This window comes from Suncus etruscus (assembly GCF_024139225.1).
Source record: "Suncus etruscus isolate mSunEtr1 chromosome X unlocalized genomic scaffold, mSunEtr1.pri.cur SUPER_X_unloc_1, whole genome shotgun sequence".
Taxonomy (NCBI): Eukaryota; Metazoa; Chordata; class Mammalia; order Eulipotyphla; family Soricidae; genus Suncus; species Suncus etruscus.
In genome coordinates this window covers 160,110-179,013 of record NW_026060304.1, presented here as the reverse complement: position 1 = coordinate 179,013, position 18,904 = coordinate 160,110, and the positions used below count along the sequence as shown (strand labels likewise).

At 42.5% G+C, this 18,904-nt stretch overlaps 2 protein-coding genes across 3 annotated transcripts in view; both read left to right on the top strand.

Annotated features, from left to right (window-relative positions):
* Positions 1-18,904, top strand: part of LOC126000517 (28S ribosomal protein S21, mitochondrial-like) — a 390,936-nt gene that overhangs the window by 236,334 nt on the left and 135,698 nt on the right. The window lies entirely within an intron of this gene.
* LOC126000509 (histone-lysine N-methyltransferase PRDM9-like) overlaps positions 1-18,904 on the top strand; it is a 770,602-nt gene that overhangs the window by 730,650 nt on the left and 21,048 nt on the right. The gene's annotated exons all lie outside the window — the stretch shown is intronic.

Genomic DNA, 18,904 nt, shown 5'->3' with positions numbered 1-18,904 from the left:
GCGTAAAAGAGATTCCACAGCCTTTTCTAGACTTTTTTGCAGTGAAATAGTGAACTCTAATAAACAGATGGCACTGGAGGAAGAAACTAACCCAAGCCAAAAGGAAAATCCAATGGACATAGTTAGAGTAGTTCCAGGGATAGGAATGCCAAGAATTTTAAGAGACAGGTATGTAATGCCAGCACAAGGCTTCACAGATGGATCAAATCTCATGACACACCAAAGGACACACAGAGAGGAGAAGCGTTATGTCTGCAGGAAGTGTGGACAAGTTTTCAGTGTGAAGTCAAATCTCACGACACACCAGAAGACACACACCGGGGAGAAGCCGCATGTTTGCGAAGAGTGTGGGCGAAGCTTCAGTTATCTGTCAAGTCTCATTAGACATAAAAGGACACACACCGGGGAGAAGCCTTATGTTTGCAAGGAGTGTAGGCGAGGCTTCAGTGATATGTCAACTTTCATCATACACAGAAGGACACACACAGGGGAGAAGCCTCATGTTTGTAAGGACTGTGGGCGAGGTTTCAGTCAAACATCACATCTCATTGCACACCAGAGGACACACACAGGGGACAAGCCTTATACTTGTAGCGAGTGTGGGCGAAGCTTCAGTCAGAGGTCACATCTCAACACACACCAGAGGACCCATACAGGGGAAAAGCCATTTGTTTGCAGGGAGTGTGGTCGAGGCTTCAGTCAGAAGTCACATCTCATTGCACACCAGAAGACACACACAGGAGACAAGCCTATACTTGCAGGGAATGTGAGTGATGCTTCTATAATATGTCAAGTCCCATCAAACACAAGAGGCTACACACGTGGCAGGAGGCCTATGTTTGCAGAAAGTATGGGCGAGTGAGGTCAAGTCCCATCACACCCCAAAGGAGAGACACTCCATGTTTGCAGGGATTGTGGGCAAGTCTCATTAAAGACAAGAGGACACACATAGAAGAGAAGCCCTGTGTTTGCAGGGCATAAGAGGTCAAATCTCGGGGCTGGAGAGATAGCATGGAGGTAAGGCGTTTGCCTTTCATGCAAGAGGTCATCGGTTCGAATCCCAGCGTCCCATATGGTCCCCCGTGCCTGCCAGGAGCAATTTCTGAGCATGGAGCCAGGAGTAACCCCTGAGCACTGCCGGGAGTGACCCAAAAACCACAAAAAAAAAAAAAAAAAGAGGTCAAATCTCATCACCAGAAGATACACAGGAGTAGCCGCATGTTTGCAGGGAATATGGGCGAGGCTTCAGTGATAGGTCAAAACTCATCAAACATAAGAGGGCACACACTCAGGTAAGAAGCCCATGTTTACAAAGTATGTGTGTGAGGCTTCAGTCAGAGGTCACATCACACGCCAGAGGATACGCACAGGAGATAGGTCCCATGTTCGCAGAGTATGTGGGTGAGTCTTTCGTCTAAGGTCACATCACACACCGGAAGACATCCATGGGAGAAGCCCCATCCATGTTTGTTGAATGTGGGGGTAAGGCTTCAGTGAGTGATAGATCACATCTCATCTGGCACAAAAGGACACACCGGAGAAGCCTTATGTTTGCAGGGTGTGTGGGTGGGTCAGAGGTCACATCACACATCTGCGGACACACAGGGAAGCCCAGTGTTTGAGGTAATGTGATCGAGGCTTCAGTGCAGGTTTAACTTTCATCAGACATTAGGATACCCATGAGGGAAAGGTTCTATTTTGCAGGGAGTGGGCAAGAATTCAGTGTTAGGTTACATCTCATCAGACACTGGAGGACACATGGGAAGCCCCATGTTTGTGTCCACAATGCTTTGCTGAGGTCAGAAGATCAGAGTGCCCTCTCCACATCAGCAATAAAAATTCTATTACTATTACTAATAGGTTTCCATCGTGTTCTTGGATCCACTTCTGCAATAACAGCCTCTTTAGAAAAGGTGACCCAGCTCTTTCCCTCTCCCTCTTCTCTTTCTCTCCTCTTTTCTCTGTCTTCACTCTCTTCTCTCTTCCCTCTCCCCCCTCCCTTTCCTCCTCCATTCTCTTCCTTTTCCTCTTCTCCAAAAGAAGAAAAAGAAAAAGGTGGTCCAAAAGCTGAGTCAAGGAAAGTGTTTTGGCTCAGTCTTCCTCTCCAGAATCCTGGCCACTGCCTTTCTCCCACACGTGCTCAGTCAATTGATCCTCATCCTGCTGCTGAAGGAAACTCAGGATAGTGCCACATCCAGTAAATCTCAAGTTCCTGCCATCCATAGCCACTGCTGATCCCAGCACCTCACCAAACACTTATTTCCACAGGGACAGGTTCATGGCAGATACAAAGCAAGATTTGAGGTCAGAGGGCATACCAAGTGCCCCCATTCCATTCAGTCATTTGGTCTTGGCAATTGCCGTAGATGACAAGCCCAACCCTCCTACGTAGGAAAGGGCATTGCCGATTTTCTAGGGACCAGGTGAGGATAAACAAGACCCAAAGACTTCAGAGCTGTTCAGAGCTGTTATGGGAGCGAGCTCAAGCTGGAGCAGGTCAGGCCAGAGTGGTTTCTGAAGTTTGGTACATTTGTCTTTGAAACCACGTGTCAGCGGTGTTTGAGTAAGGCCAAAATCCCTGTGTGACCTGTATCTGAGCTAACTTGTAAAAGTTACCTTCAAGGAGAGATACTACCTAAGTTTCTGTCTCTCCAGATAGCAATAGGTCATGGAAAGAGCTCAGAACCCAGTGGTGCTCAATTCGTAGGTCTGACTCCCAGCAGATGCTCATGAAACCATATGTGGTGCCCAGAATTCCCATTGCAGTCAGCACCTCACCTTCTGTACTATCTCCAATGTCTCCTGTTGTGTATCTTCAGTATTTTAGAGGTGTTGAATTACATTAACCAGCGAAAACTATGTAGTGTTAAGTATATGCTTTAAGATTGATCTTACTCCATTTTATTTTATTTTTTTTATTTATATATTTTTTATTTTTTTATTTTTGGTTTTGGAGCCACACCCAGCAGTGCTCAAGGGTTTCTCCTGGCTGTCTGCTCAGAAATAGCTCCTGGCAGGCACAGGGGACCATATGGGACGCCGGGATTCAAACCAACCACCTTTGGTCCTGGGTCGGCTGATTGCAAGGCAAACGCCGCTGTGCTATCTCTCCGGCCCTATTTTGTTTTTTAGTCAGACTAAAATCCATGTGCTTGGCCCAGAGCAATATCACAGCAGATACAGCATTTGTCTTGTACATAGCTGACTCAACTTCAACCCTCCGCATCAACTATGGTCCCCAAGGCCACTAGGAATAAAACTTGAATGCAGATCCATGAGTAAACCTTGAGCACCATTAGGTGTGGCCCCCAGATATTATTTGTTCAGGGGTCACTGTTTGGAAGTGGCTTCCACTGCAGTGAGTGTGATCATGCAATGCCAGGGGCTGACCATGGGACTCCCAAATACACAGCATGCATTGAACCTTTTGGGTCTTTTGCCAAGTTCAACAAGTTCAATTTTGGGGGATATGTTATTTTGGGGGGGGGTCACACCCGGCAGCACTCAGGTTAATCCTGGCTCTATGCTCAGAAATTGCTCCTGGCAAGCTCGGGGGACCATATGGGATGTCGGGATTCAAACCATCATCCTTCTGCATGCAAGGCAAATGCCCTACCTCCATGCTATCTCTCCGGCCCCTGAGTTGTTTCTTAAAACCATTGCACCTGGGCGACCAGAGCCATGTCTTATATGAGTGATGAAAACAGGCTCAGAGAGCTTTTGTAACAGCTGCCACAAACGAAACTCTTTTTTTGGGTCACACCCGGCAGTGCTCAGGGGCTACTCCTGGCTCAGAAATTGCTCCTGGCATGCACGGGGATCATATGGGATGCCGGGATTCGAACCACTGTCCTACATGCAAGGCAAATGCCCTGCCTCCATGCTATCTCTCTGGCCCCTGTGGTATAGATATATAGATATAGATATATAGATACAGATATTTATAATTAACCATTTCAGTTCAATCACCGTGAATAAAGATACTAATTTATGGTTGAAATTTAGTCAAGGTCCCAACCTATTCCTTCACCAAAACACACTCACCACAACAGACCCATAACCTAGTATTAAAATGCAAATTCCGATCTTCTAAGGTCCCAATATTTCATCATCTTAGCATTTCAAAATTCCAATATCATAGCATTCTAACATTCCAATTCTCCAATATTTTGGCATATTAAGTTAGAATATTGGCTTATTTATGATCTCATATCGAAATGTTTTAATAATGATCTATTGGGATGTTTAATGCAATCTAGGATGTTGGAATAGAGGAACATTGGTATGTTAAGATATTGAAATACTAGAAGTCTCTTTAGAGGTGATGTTTTACCATTTTCATTTTGCACAGACTATGGTCTTCTTTCTACTTTGTTATTTAGTTAAAGAAATGCGAGTTACAAAGTAACATAACAATTCAACACCAGTCCCACCGCCAGTGTCAACTCCCTTCACGAGTGTTGTCATAATTCATCATTGCCAGCTGTTTGTTAACTCTTGTCAGAATCCATCATCACCAGCCGTTTGTTAACTCGGTGTGCGGCCAGCTGAAGGGAAGATGATCTGCAAGGCATGCAGATACAGATTTACCAGCTTATGGATGCTGGGTGCAGCAGACCCCTGAACAAATATTTGAGTGGATGTAAGCTATCTATCCTGGTAATGGTGGAGAAGCTTGTAGGATCACTCCATTTTCTAGGCTATAGTTACTGTTCTTATCTAAAATTGCTAGGCTTCTGCAGGTTACTTCAAGAAGCTGCAAGGCTGCCTGCTGCTGAGCTGTTGCAAGACTGCCAGGGCTACATGTTGCAGAGACCCAAGGCTGAGGGGTCAGTGCTGCAAGGCTCACAGGGGCCTGTGGGCCCTCACTGCCAGGCGGGGCCTCGGGTTAACCCAGGGATGCTCATTTGTAGTGGTGCCCTCCTATGGCTGGAGAGAGGGGGAGAAGCCCAGTATCTTTTTTATTCACCCCAGGAGTCTGAGGCATGCAATGCTGCTCATGGATTTCAGAGATAAGGAGAGAAATAAAGAAAAAGGGAGAGAGATGTTCACAAGACAAAAGCTGAAATGAGACATTCTTTGGGTGTTGGATTGAGGTGTGATTATCCCACAGTTCCCAGAAGGGAAAAGGGCATCTCACACTCCCTATCCAGGGAGGACAGGAGAAGCTGGTTTGGGAACAATTCCCTACATCAGTAATCCACACAGATATGGTTGTAGCAGGCAAGAAAACTCACCCTGCAAGCTGTTCATCCACAAGCCAGTCACTCCACCACATGGAACCCCAAGCCTATTTAGCAGCTCCCTGCTAAGCTCTTCTGCCTCCCATTTGTTGAGATCCAAGACTCTGCCAGAGGGAAGGGAAAAAGCCAGATGAAATGCAATGGGAAAACAAGAGCAACAGAAAATAATTGATGCAAATGTGAAATACTTGATAAAAATGGGAACTATATCAAAGGCCTCGTTATACCTCATATTTCCCCTTTTCTAATTCTCTAAAACATTAAAACAAAAAATAAGTAATTGTCCCTGAAAATGCAAGGAAAAAACAAAAGGAATAGCAATAATTTGCATAGATGTATCACAAAGAAAAATGCCAAGAAAAACTTTAGGCCTAAACACAGGGTGTTCTTACCCATAAACATAAGTCAAAGAACCATCTACAGTGTCCAGACTATTTCACAATCCCCAAAGCATATTCTTTTTTTTTTTTTTTTTGAGTCACACCCCCGGCAGTGCTCAGGGGTTATCCCTGGCTCTATGCTCAGAAATCGCCCCTGGCAGGCACAGGGGACCTATGGAATGCTGGGGATTTGAACCACTGTCCTGCATGAAAGGCAAAAGCCTTACCTCCAAGCTGTCTCTCTGGCCCCCACCCAAAGCATATTCTGTAAAGTTCTCAAAAAGTCTTCTTTAGTATACCAGATGACAAAGCCGGAATTCAGAGATCCTGGATCTGGAAGAGATCAGAGAGTCACATGGTAATCTTTAGAGACCTTAGGAGATGGAAGGAAGGAATTCTACCTAGCAGGCAAGGTGAAGTTTGTTTTCAGGTAATATCCAGGGCAGCATGAAGGTCCATATTAGGGCACAGTTTTCTGACCATTCCTGGAAAATGATAGATGCACCCTGAACGTCACTGGAGAGAAAACCGCAGTATCTCACTCATGGTTTCCTGGGTTTCTTGGCACAGAAGAAGAAAAGATTTTTCGAGCTCTTTGTTCTTTGTTAGAATCCATGCAGAAATCCATGATAAATCCAAAAATGAGGTACAAGGTATAAGGGAGCTCAGCCTGTTATTGATGGGAACTCAAGACAAATGACCAAGACAAGATATTTCAGGTGGAGAACCTCTCTGTTTCAAGAAAACATGTGAGGTTCCATCCTTAATAGATAGAAACTCCTTTCTGTACCTACAATTTTTCCTGATTTAATGCACCCACGAAAAAAATCCTTTTTTTGGGGGGTGGGTCACACTCGGCAGCACTCAGGGGTTCCTCCTGGCTCTATGATCAGAAATCACTCCTGGCAGGCTTGGGGGACCATATGGGATAACGGGATTCGAACCACTGTCCATGCAAGACAAACGCCTTACCTCCATGCTATCTCTCCGGCCCCCCCAGAAAAAATCTTGCCACAAAATATAAAGAAGAGCAGTCGAGATAATGATGATAAATCAAAAACCAATAACATATTTAGCAAAAAATGATAAAACATGTTATTTAGGGCCCGGAGAGATAGCACAGCGGTGTTTGCCTTGCAAGCAGCCGATCCAGGACCAAAGGTGGTTGGTTCGAATCCCGGTGTCCCATATGGTCCCCCGTGCCTGCCAGGAGCTATTTCTGAGCAGACAGCCAGGAGTAACCCCTGAGCACTGCCGGGTGTGACCCAAAAACCAAAAAAAAACAAACAAAAAAAAAAAACATGTTATTTAAAGTAGAGTCCTACAAGTAAAATTAAAAATTAAGAGAGAAGGGGGCCGGGCGGTGGCGCTAAAGGTAAGGTGCCTGCCTTGCCTGCACTAGCCTTGGACGGACCGAGGTTCGCTCCCCCGGTGTCCCATATGGTCCCCCAAGCCAGGAGCAACTTCTGAGCACATAGCCAGGAGTAACCCCTGAGCGTTACCGGGTGTGGCCCAAAAACCAAAAAATAAAAAAAAAAATTAAGAGAGAACTATAATTACGTAAGAAGATAGGTACGAATCAAATACACCCGTATGAAATATATACAACAAATCAAAAACTTCTTTGAGTCCATTTGAAAAAGATCCGGAAAGAGGAATCTAGGAAACCGTTTTTGCAGCTATCTATGGAGTCTTTTTTTTTTTTTTTTTTTTTTTTGGTGTTTGGGCCACACCCATTTGACGCTCAGGGGTTACTCCTGGCTATGTGCTCAGAAATCGCCCCTGGCTTGGGGGGACCATATGGGACACCGGGGGATCGAACCGAGGTCCTTCCTTGGCTAGCGCTTGCAAGGCAGACACCTTACCTCTAGCGCCACCTTCCCGGCCCCTATCTATGGAGTCTTGAGGTTTATGAGAAAATAGTTCATTACTGTCACTGGCAAGCAGAACTCTGAAAGTCATGGATCTCTTGAAAAGGCCAAAATTAGAAGCTTATAGCTGAGTAAGGAGGAGATAACTGGAAGAGATGAGGAAGTGTCTGTATAGAGAAAGTTAAGAGCTGAGGGAAGAGAAAATTAATTCTGGCAGGAAGCATCAATCAGTTCTGAGAGAAGTGAGGAGAAAAGGCTTCCAAATATATTATACAATATATACAATACAGAAGGACAAAAGACAATACAATGAACAGACATAAAGGTGGCCACCACACGCATAAACACTCATTTAACCAAAATTTCAATTGAAATGAATCCAAAGGTAACAAATAAAAAAGCCAACTGGAATGATTTAAAGTGCTTCAAAATATAATAGCCAGTAAGCTAAGTAGAAGAATTCATTCAAAACCACAAAAATTTCTTCCAAAAGTCAAGAAAAGCAAATCCAAAAAAGAATTCTATTATATATAAACAGGCATGGAGAATCCTATCACAATACTGAACCATAGATCTATAATAAATTGAGAATTGTTAAAGAGCACCGAAAAAGGAATCTATATAAAGAATGTATCGTTTAATCAAAATTATGTGTTCAGTTTCTATCCTGCAAACCAAACATGGAAAAAAAAGAAGAAATATAAAAACTATAAAACTTAAAACTGAATATAAGAATATATTATAGGGGCCGGGCGGTGGCGCTGGAGGTAAGGTGCCTGCCTTGCCTGCGCTAGCCTAGGACGGACCGCGGTTCGATCCCCCGGCATCCCATATGGTCCCCCAAGAAGCCAGGAGCAACTTCTGAGCGCATAGCCAGGAGTAACCCCTGAGCGTCACAGGGTGTGGCCCAAAAACCAAAAAAAAAAAAAAAAAGAATATATTATAATATTAAGATATGGACCAACATTAACAATATAGAAGTCTTTTTGGGGGGATACCTCTGTAGAAAAAAATATAGTTATATAGAAGTCAGAAGTAAATGCAATTAAGGAAAATATGAAAAACATGACAGAAATTCACCAGGAGAATCGCTGAAGTATGTGTCCACCATTGATTTCAAACCTTTTCTGCTGTAATATCTGTGGAAAAAGTTATAGAGCTTTAGTAAAACTGTAAAAGAAAGGGAATAGCTGGAAAAAGTTGAATTAGTCATTGAAAGTCTCCATGAAGAATAAAAGAGAATGTAAGCTGGTGAAGCCTTTATTGAAATAACAAAGATTTCTTTTGATCTTCCAGTCATCAAATTTAATCCAATGTTGTTTTGAAGCATATTTACAAGATGATGTACAATGTCTGAAATAAATTTCACCATAATGGTGTGAAACTGATGTTAAATTGTATTTCTCAGTCTTGTCTTCTGACTCAAGGGTGAATTTTGATAAATTGAAGTCTTCTAAAGGAAAATCCACATATGTTTTTGGTTTTTTAATTTGCTTGCCATAAAAAGTAAAGTGTTTCAAATGTATTATCAGCACTGGTGGTAATTTTCATATATATGTTATCTTCAAAAAAAATCCCTTTTAGCGTTGTAGAAGTTGCAGTAGACTTTGTCACTGTCTCTCAACTCTTTTTTGAAAAAGTCATTAGACAGTCTTGTAATGCACATTTATCTGTAGACATTACTGGCATTGTTCATAAATGAACAAACATCTCATAAACCTCAGATTTTTTTGTGACATGTGAGGCATAGTAATATATATATATATATTGTTTTTTTTTTTTTGTTTTTTTGTTTTTGTTTTTGGGCCACACCCGGTAACGCTCAGGGGTTACTCCTGGCTATGCGCTCAGAAGTTGCTCCTGGCTTGGGGGACCATATGGGACACCGGGGGATCGAACCGCGGTCCGTCCAAGGCTACCGCAGGCAAGGCAGGCGCACCTTACCTTTAGCGCCACCGCCCGGCCCCATATATTGGTTTTTGGGTCACACCCGGCAGCACTCAGGGGCTACTCCTGACTCTACACTCAGAATTCGCTCTTGGCAGGCCCAGGGAACCATATGGGATGCTGGGATTTAAATCACCGTCCTTCTGCATGCAAGGCAAATGCCTTACTTCCATGCTATCTCTCTGGCCCCTGCAGTATAAATTTTAACTGTCCTTGAAAAAAATCATAAATAACGGGCTCACGAGACTGTCTTCTTGCTGAATTATTTAGAAATTTCAATGTCCATATGGTTATTAGCATTTCCTGTCACAGAGTTTTCTTGTCTATTAACTTCAATAAAATAAAATTCTGGTGTAGGCCATCTATGAGAAACATCAATAACTCGTGTGAATCTTATTGATTGTGTCCAGAAAACTGAGCATTAACTTGACCAATAGCCATTTTGAGTCCAGGTAGTCCTGAATGTGATCAAATATTAATTATGAATTATCAGATTGTTTCTGGAGAATATGCTGTAATTTTTAAGTAAATTCTGTTTTATCCAGTTATTGGCTTTGAGGATGGCAGGGAATAGACCCACCAGGTAAGCAGAGTCACTTACAATGTTACAAGGTCCTGTTATGTGGGAGAGCAAATAAATCAAGGTAGCTAGTTCCACCTGTTGGGCAGACTTGTAAGTAGTAAAAGCTGTTGTTTTCATTGAATCTCTGGAAATACCTCTTTTTCCACTTGATGATCCATCTGTTTAAACAGCTCTGCATCAGGTACCAGAGATGACTGAATGGTTGAAGAAATAAAAAATTTATTTATTTTAAAGTCTTTCCCACTGGGTAATGGGAAGAGATTTCTCCTGAGAAGCCTGAAAGAGCTTTCTGAAGAGATTCATTGAGAGGCAGGACTGATTCAATTTCCTTTTTCGGTATTGGTAGTACTATCGTATCTGGGTCATAACCCAACAGAGAAACTGTTCTGATCCTTGCGTTGATAATAAGTGCAAAAATCAGTTCTATACAGGTCACCACTGTGCAAGATTGTTTATTATGCAGATAAACTCATTCTAATGGTCCTGACAGTTGAGTCAGTGCGGCTGTGGGGGACTATTTCGGTGGGAAAATCAAAAGAAACACTTTCTCTCCAGGTACAAAACTTGAACGGAAGGATTTTTTATGTTTGTCCAAGAAAAACTCCAATTCTTTCTGAGCAGCAGGGCTCTAGTATCTTGGGCTATTTAAGGTAGGGTCTTCCTCTAATATTTAAAAAAGATTATTCATCTCAGAATTGGGAATTCCAAGTGCTGGGAGAACCCAATTCAATTTCCCAAAGTTTTTGAAAATCATTAAGCATTTGGAGGTTTTTCTGATTTACGGAAATCTTTTGAGGGCAGATAGTAATTTGATCTAGCACAAAATTCAAGTATTGGAAAGGTAGCATAGTCTGAATTTTTCCCGTAGCCAATTTTAGTCCTGATGCTTGTCTTTTTTTTTTTTTTTTTTTTTTTTTGGTTTTTGGGCCACACCCGACTTTGCTCAGAGGTTACTCCTGGCTGTCTGCTCAGAAATAGCTCCTGGCAGGCATGGGGGACCATATGGGACACCGGGATTCGAACCAACCACCTTTGGTCCTGGATCGGCTGCTTGCAAGGCAAACGCCACTGTGCTATCTCTCCGGGCCCGTGATGCTTGTAAACAGTATCAACTGAATATAAAATCTGCAAATCTGTCTGATCATGTTTGATTTTTTTTTTTTTTTTTTTTGGTTTTTCCGGCCACACACATTTAATGCTCAGGGGTTACTCCTGGCTAAGGCTCAGAAATTGCCCCTGGCTTGGGGGGACCATATGGGACACCGGGGGATCGAACCATGGTCCTGATCCTTGGCTAGCACTTGCAAGGCAGACACCTTACCTCTAGCGCCACCTCGCCGGCCCCATGTTTGATTATTATTGTTAATAATATGTCATCTGTATAATGGGGTTATTAGCACCCGAGGGAACTTTTCATGAGCAGGGTGCAAGATCTTATCCACAAAATACTGTCATATTGTCAGAGAAATTCTCATCCTTGTGATAAAATCTTCCATTGATAGTGTCTGCTTAGTGAGTTATTATTGTAGGAAGGAACAGTAAATGAAAAACTTTTCCTATATCTGGATGTATTGGGACATGGTAAAAGCAGCCTTTCAAATCTATTATTATCAAGAACCAGTTCTTTGGAATAACTACAGGTTATGGTAAACCAGTCTGCAGTTTACTCATTGTAGTCAAGGACAAATTCACAGCTCTAAGAGCCATCAAGTCCCTCCAATTCCCTGATTTTTTTAATAGTAAATATAGGTGAATTCCACTTGGAAAAGGATGTTTCAATATGTCCCAGTTTCAATTATTCATCTACCAATTCCTTTAGCATCTTTAATTTATCAGCTTTAAGTGGCCACTGACCTGTCCAAATGGGGTCATTGGATTTCAAATCTATTTTGGTGCCTTTTTTGTTTGTTTGTTTGTTTTTTTGAGCCACACACGGCGGTGCTCAGGGGTTACTCCTGGCTGTCTGCTCAGAAATAGCTCATAGCAGGAGGCACCGGGGACCATATGGGACACCGGGATTTGAGCCAACCACCTTTGGTCCTGGATTGGCTGCTTGCAAGGCAAACACCACTGTGCTCTCTCTCCGGGCCCGCTTTTTTTTTTTTTTTTTTTTTTTTATAATGGCAGTGGCCCCTAATAAAATTTTTGAATTTCTGAGTTAGAGGATATTTCAGGTTTTTCTGGAGCCAGGGGGATATAAAATTCTGCTTTCCACTGCTTGTGAAGGTCGTGACCCCATAAAGACAGGGAAACTAGGCCCACAGGAGGTCTAATTATGGCTCTCTGATTTTATGGAACCCTTGCACACCATAACTTTTGAACTCAACAGAGAGAAGTTTAACAATACACCGTCTCCCTCCAGAGAATACAGAAGCTTTTGAAGAGGCCACTTTTGAGGCCAGTCTTTTTGAGAGATTACGGCAACATCTCCCCTAGTGTCATTTAGATCAGGAAAAGTTTTTCCTTCTAACTGAAATGTTTACATTGGTTTTTCACCTGTGATTTTTTGCAATCAGGGATACAAATGAATTGTGGAGGACTCCCAGATTGTACTTCCAAAACCCTGATTCTTTTTTGTTTGGTGTGTGTGTGTGTGTGTGTGTGTGTGTGTGTGTGTGTGTGTGTATTGGGCCACACATAATGATGCTCAGGGGTTACTCCTGGCTATGCACTCAGAAATCCTAGTTCTGGGGACCATATTGGATGCTGGGGATCAAACTAAGGTCTGTCCTAGGTCAGCCATGTGTAAGGCAAACACCCTACTGCTGTACTATCACTCCTCCCCAATGATTCTTTTTAAATCTAATTTTCTTGCCATGACATATGGGAGGAGGAGTAATTTCACAATCCCCTTCTCCTTTCTTAAAAGTTCAATTTGTCGGTACCATAATCAGTACAATTATTTCTCCCATTGAATCTGAATCAATAATTTCAGTAATAACTGTGATTCCTTTGATATTCAAGCTATTTCTCCCTAATATCAATTCGACTTATTCAGGGTATAGGACCCATTATACCTGTCTTCAACATTAAGGGCATTGGTCTGGGGTAATGGTAGTGTTTTCTAGACATAACATTTCCAGAGCCCCACTACCGGAGGTCGCCAGGTTAAGATCCTTTACAGTACAGAATTTCCTGGTGCTAGGCTGGGAAGCATTATCGTTGACGGAGGATGTACCTGATTTGAAGGAGGCTGGGACTGGTCCCTTCTCCAATTTTCCTGCATAGTGAGCCTCGGCCCCTGGTTGGCAAATTTAAAAGGAATCTGCAATTTCTTTTGAAGTGAGCTGGCTTTCCACAATGGAAGCAGTTTCTTTGCCACCCGAGGTTCTTATTTAGCTCTTTCCCTCTGTAATTGTCAAAATGATTCCTAGAGTAGAGGGAATCCCTGGCCCAGTGCCGACCCTTCCCATACCTAGGGAGAATCCCAGGCTTCCTGAACCTGTATTGCCCTATCTGGAAAAAGGACTCGGTGCCCATTGTCACAGTGATAGCCTGTACAGGGTTTGTGGATGTTGGGATTTGGGTTATATCTGTAAAATTCTGACAAGCCATGAGGAAATCAGTAATGTCAGACTTATCAGAGAGAACAAAATTGATTTTAATTTGTCATTAGCATTGTGATAAGCCTAGTTCTTTTCAAGAAATATTCTCATATTTGAAATTTTTCATAAGTGAAAGTGTTCACTTGTAATTTGAGTGCATACTGTTAGGCTCCCTACAAAAACTGTATATGGCTCAAAAGTGCCATGGGTAATTTTAAGGAAATTCCCTAAATATTCACTCATTGAATCAATTTTTTCCCAAGCATTCAAAGCCAGATCTTTTTTTTTTTTTTTTTTTTTTTTTTTTTTTTTTTTTTTTTTTTTTGTGGTTTTTGGGTCACACCCGGCAGTGCTCAGGGGTTATTCCTGGCTCCAGGCTCAGAAATTGCTCCTGGCAGGCACGGGAGGACCATATATGGGACGCCGGGATTCGAACCGATGACCTCCTGCATGAGAGGCAAACGCCTTACCTCCATGCTATCTCTCCGGCCCTCAAAGCCAGATCTTTAATAACATCTAATACCTTGAGGCTGAAGCGGTGGCACAGGGCGTAAGGCTTCTATCTTGTGCGTGCTAGCCTGGGATGGACCGCAGTTCAATCCCCCGATGTCCCATATGGTTCCCCAAGACAGGAGCGATTTTTGATCACATAGCCAGGAGTGACCCCTGTGTGTCACTGGGTGTGACCCCAAAGCCAAACACACACACACACACACACACACACACACACACACACACTACTTGGTAAAGTAGATTGCTTTTGATAGATGAATATTGATTCTCAGCTATCAATATTTTGTATGATAAGGTCACTCAAGCAACACATTTTCTGGTGTTATCAGGACTATAAAACTTGGCTTTAACTCCTTCGGCATAAAACATTTTTCCCGGGGCGGAGACATAGCATGGAGGTAAGGGGTTTGCCTTTCATGCAGAAGGTCATTAGTTCGAATCTTGGCATCCCATGTGGTCCCCTGTGCCTTCCAGCAGTGATTTCTGAGCCTGGAGCCAGGAATGACCCCTGAGCGCGCTGGGTGTGACCCAAAAACCAAAAACCAAAACCAAAACAAACAAAATAAAACTTTTTTTTTTGGTTTTTGGGCCATGCCCGGCTGTGCTCAGGGGTTGCTCCTGGCTATCTGCTCAGAAATAGCTCCTGGCAGGCACAGGGGACCATATGGGACACCGGGATTCGAACCAACCACCTTAGGTCCTGCATCAGCTGCTTGCAGGGCAAACACCGCTGTGCTATCTCTCTGGCCCCAAAATAAAACATTTTCCCACTGAACACGATGAGATGTGTTTAGGTACATATTACCTATTGGTTTAAAATCATGGAGAATCCAAGCTGACCATCTACATTCTACACCAATATTTTAATAACTTCACGCAATATGGACTGAATTCTGTACATGATTTTTTTTTAATAATTTTTTTATTTTGAATTATGAGAACAAAAGATGCAAAGAGAGAGGATAAGGTAAAGTTACAGTGGAAGGACAATCACCCATAACATAATTATCAGAAGAAGTCCCCTTGCTGATATCTTAACTTTGAACTTTCACCAAAGAAAGTTAAGATAAATAAAACAGAATCCATGTGCAATTACTTTGTCCCTCAAGTCTCCAGATTGTAGCACATTATAATATTTCTTAACAGCACACAAGGCAATCTAAAGCCATCAAACTTACATAACTCCTTAAACATTAGAGGCATAGTATTTTTTACATTTCCATGTACATGCATATTAGCTTAAGTTAACCTCAAATTTTAAGTGGGTGCGTTGTAAGGATTACAGTCAAAGGAGCACAGTAAAAACGGTGTTAGAGTGGCAATTGTTGTTTGCATAGGCCCACCAAAATATGAGAGGCATGGAAAGGAATAACCTTGGCCTAAATACAAAGAGATCCTACCCCTGAAGTTTCCTGGCATAAGACCAGCTCTAGGCCTCAGGAAAGTTATCGTTCGATCCAAGACTTTGTCTGTAGTGCCAACACACTTTTCACACAGTCTCTGTTGTTGGTCTCATGTTTCTGTATTAAAGATTCTAGAATCTGCATGTCCTACATTGAAGTCATGATGTGGAGTGCCTTCTCGTTTCACCTCACCATGAAAGGGCAATGCAGGAAGCCCTTTCCTGTAAGCAGGTTGTTGTTGTTAAGTCTTCTCAGTGTTAAGGGAAGTCTCTTTTGAGCAGGACGATGTCTGAGCAGTGGTAGGGTCTTCCGTGGTAGAGGATTGCTTCCAGGTGATGTTATAGACAAACCTCACAATTAAGGGGCAATACAGCAAGCCCTGTCCAGTAAGCAGGTCTTTGTTCTTGTTGTCTTCTCAGTGTTAAGGGGTGTTTCTTTTGAGTAGATGTCAGAGCAGCTGTAGGGTCTTTCCTGGTACAGGAATGCCACCAGGTGATGTTATATACAACCTTGGATGTTTTGTAAATGTCTTCTGTAGATCAAGGGGTGAATGGAGAATGTCCATTCTTCTGAGGCCTGTGCCAGGTCTTTATGTCAATGTTCAGGGTGTAAGGTCTCATTGCACTACAAGATTTTTATTAGATAAGAACTTATTGGTATGTATAGTATTTTTCCATGTTAGTGTGCCTACGCAAACAAGATATAAAGCCACGTGGTGCTATCAGATATATGGGGGCATTAGAACATTTCCAACAAGACCCATGACTTGGTTCAAACATAAGTATTAAGCTGAGGGATTCTTTCACACCAAATTCCATATTGAGCAGTTCACAAAGAGAAGATAAAAAACATGGGGGGGGGGAATCATCACTGTATAAGAAAGTATTTAGCAAAAGTTATAGCCGTCAAAGAAAACACCCATAAAATGTTGAAAAGATATGTGTCCTTTTTATGCCTTTTAAAATAGTTGGGTGGGTGTTAACTCTAGGGCACCACTTTGGTCTGTGACTTAGGACTCAACAGTACTTAAGTTAGAAAGGGTATAAAAGGAGTAATGATGACAGGAGTTAAAGAAGTTAAAGAGAAATATGAACTTATGAAGGGGTATGCAAAAGGGCAGAGTAAAAAATAGACATTCTGCATACATAAAAACATAATTCAATGATAGTGAGTACTATTAAAGTTTCTTGTGAGAGTACTATTACAGTTTCTTGTGAGAGTACTATTAATGTTTCTTGTGAGAGTACTATTAATGTTTCTTGTGAGAGTACTATTAATGTTTCTTGTGAGAGTACTATTAATGTTTCTTGTGAGAGTACTATTAATGTTTCTTGTGAGAGTACTATTAATGTTTCTTGTGAGAGTACTATTAATGTTTCTTGTGAGAGTACTATTAATGTTTCTTGTGAGAGTACTATTACAGTTTCTTGTGAGAGTACTATTAATGTTTCTTGTGAGAGTACTATTAATGTTTCTTGTGAGAGTACTATTACAGTTTCTTGTGAGAGTACTATTAATGTTTCTTGTGAGAGTACTATTAATGTTTCTTGTGAGAGTACTATTAATGTTTCTTGTGAGAGTACTATTAATGTTTCTTGTGAGAGTACTATTAATGTTTCTTGTGAGAGTACTATTAATGTTTCTTGTGAGAGTACTATTAATGTTTCTTGTGAGAGTACTATTAATGTTTCTTGTGAGAGTACTATTAATGTTTCTTGTGAGAGTACTATTAATGTTTCTTGTGAGAGTACTATTAATGTTTCTTGTGAGAGTACTATTAATGTTTCTTGTGAGAGTACTATTAATGTTTCTTGTGAGAGTACTATTAATGTTTCTTGTGCGCGCGGGGGCTATCGCGCGCGGGGGCTATCTACATTTTGAGAATGTAGACTGGACAGAGATTACCAGTGCCAGCCAAACCTCCTCCTGCTAGACTCCCGGCTCCCAGGAAGGAGAGATCCTTCAAGAAGCTGGGAGACCAGAAGTTCAGAGCCCCACCCAGACCCTCCCTAAGGAGCCGCATGGATAGTGGGGGGAGGTCTAGGGTACCTTCAAGCTCCACCAAGGGACCCAACTCACCGGCCTGCCCAGGCGTGTGGCCCGGGGAAGCCCTGGAGATCTGGAGCAAGGCGGCAGAGGGGTGCTGGGGTTACCCAAGTCCCGCACCCCCCCTAGGCCTGGCCAAGCAGGCCTCCGGCATGGCGGGGTCCTGCCAAACCTCCTCCTGCTAGACTCCCGGCTCCCAGGAAGGCTGTACATGATTTTTAAACTGAGTTACTTCATCTACGTCAAGGGGCACATGGTCTAAATCCTCGATGGCAAACCTATGGCATTCGTGGCAGTGGCACTCGAAGGCATTGCAGCTGGCACACGGGGAGGGGTCAGCAATTAAGATATGCAGAGCAGCGAGTGTGCTGGTGTCTGCTTTGCAGCTCACATCCTGGCAACAGGGCTGGACTGGCCATTGGGAGGACAGGGCATTGTGCAGCAGTTTGGGCACTCAGGCTCTAAAAGGTTAGCCATCGCTGGTCTAAATTATTTCTTCCAGATATAGGGGTCAAGCCCTGATTAACCAGATTACTCTGATTATGGCTTTGTGGCAGGGCAGGTGGGTTTGGTCATTAATTCTCTGATTTATCACCTGAGAGCGTATTAACGATCACACTATTATTAACAGGATCAGGGTTCACCTGTGGAGTTAGTACTCAACCACAGGTTGAGTTCGTGTAAGATAAAGGCTCTTATTTTCTGTAGTGGGAGGAGAGTCACTATTCTTAATCCTTTTATCCCTTAATAACAACCAATCCTTAAGTTCAGAAGGACAATATTCACCAATATTGAAACTCCAGCAATGATCAAGGTTATATACAGGATGGGAGTGGCAGTAATGTAATTATATAATTTTATAGGTAATGCGGACCACAGCCAACCTAAAGCTAAAACTTTACACAAAGCTGAACCAATCTGTTTGAAACAAGGTGGCAGAATCCATGCAATTAACCACATCAGCCATCCATGTATCATTGAGGGGAATTTTCAAGAAAACATGTAGCTCACTATCGATGAGGGTTAATTTACAACCTATTCGGGTGCCAGTTGTAATGAGACATTTTTTGGGTGTTAAGTTGAGGTTTGGTTATCCTAAACCAGGGGACGGGAAAAAGCCTTACAAAAGCAATGGAAGGACAAGACCAATAGAAAATAATTAAGACACAAATGAAAAATATTGGATACAAATGGGAACTATACAAAAGGCTTCTTACACCTCATATAAAGTGCCTGGGGGCTTGGTTTCAATAAAGGGATAGATACGAAGCAGGTAGCATCTTGTGATGCATTATCTCTGGCCTCCCATGCATTGGTAGGACCTGCTCTGGTCCTTATCCTGGCACTCCTCCGTTTTAAATTTTTATACTTTT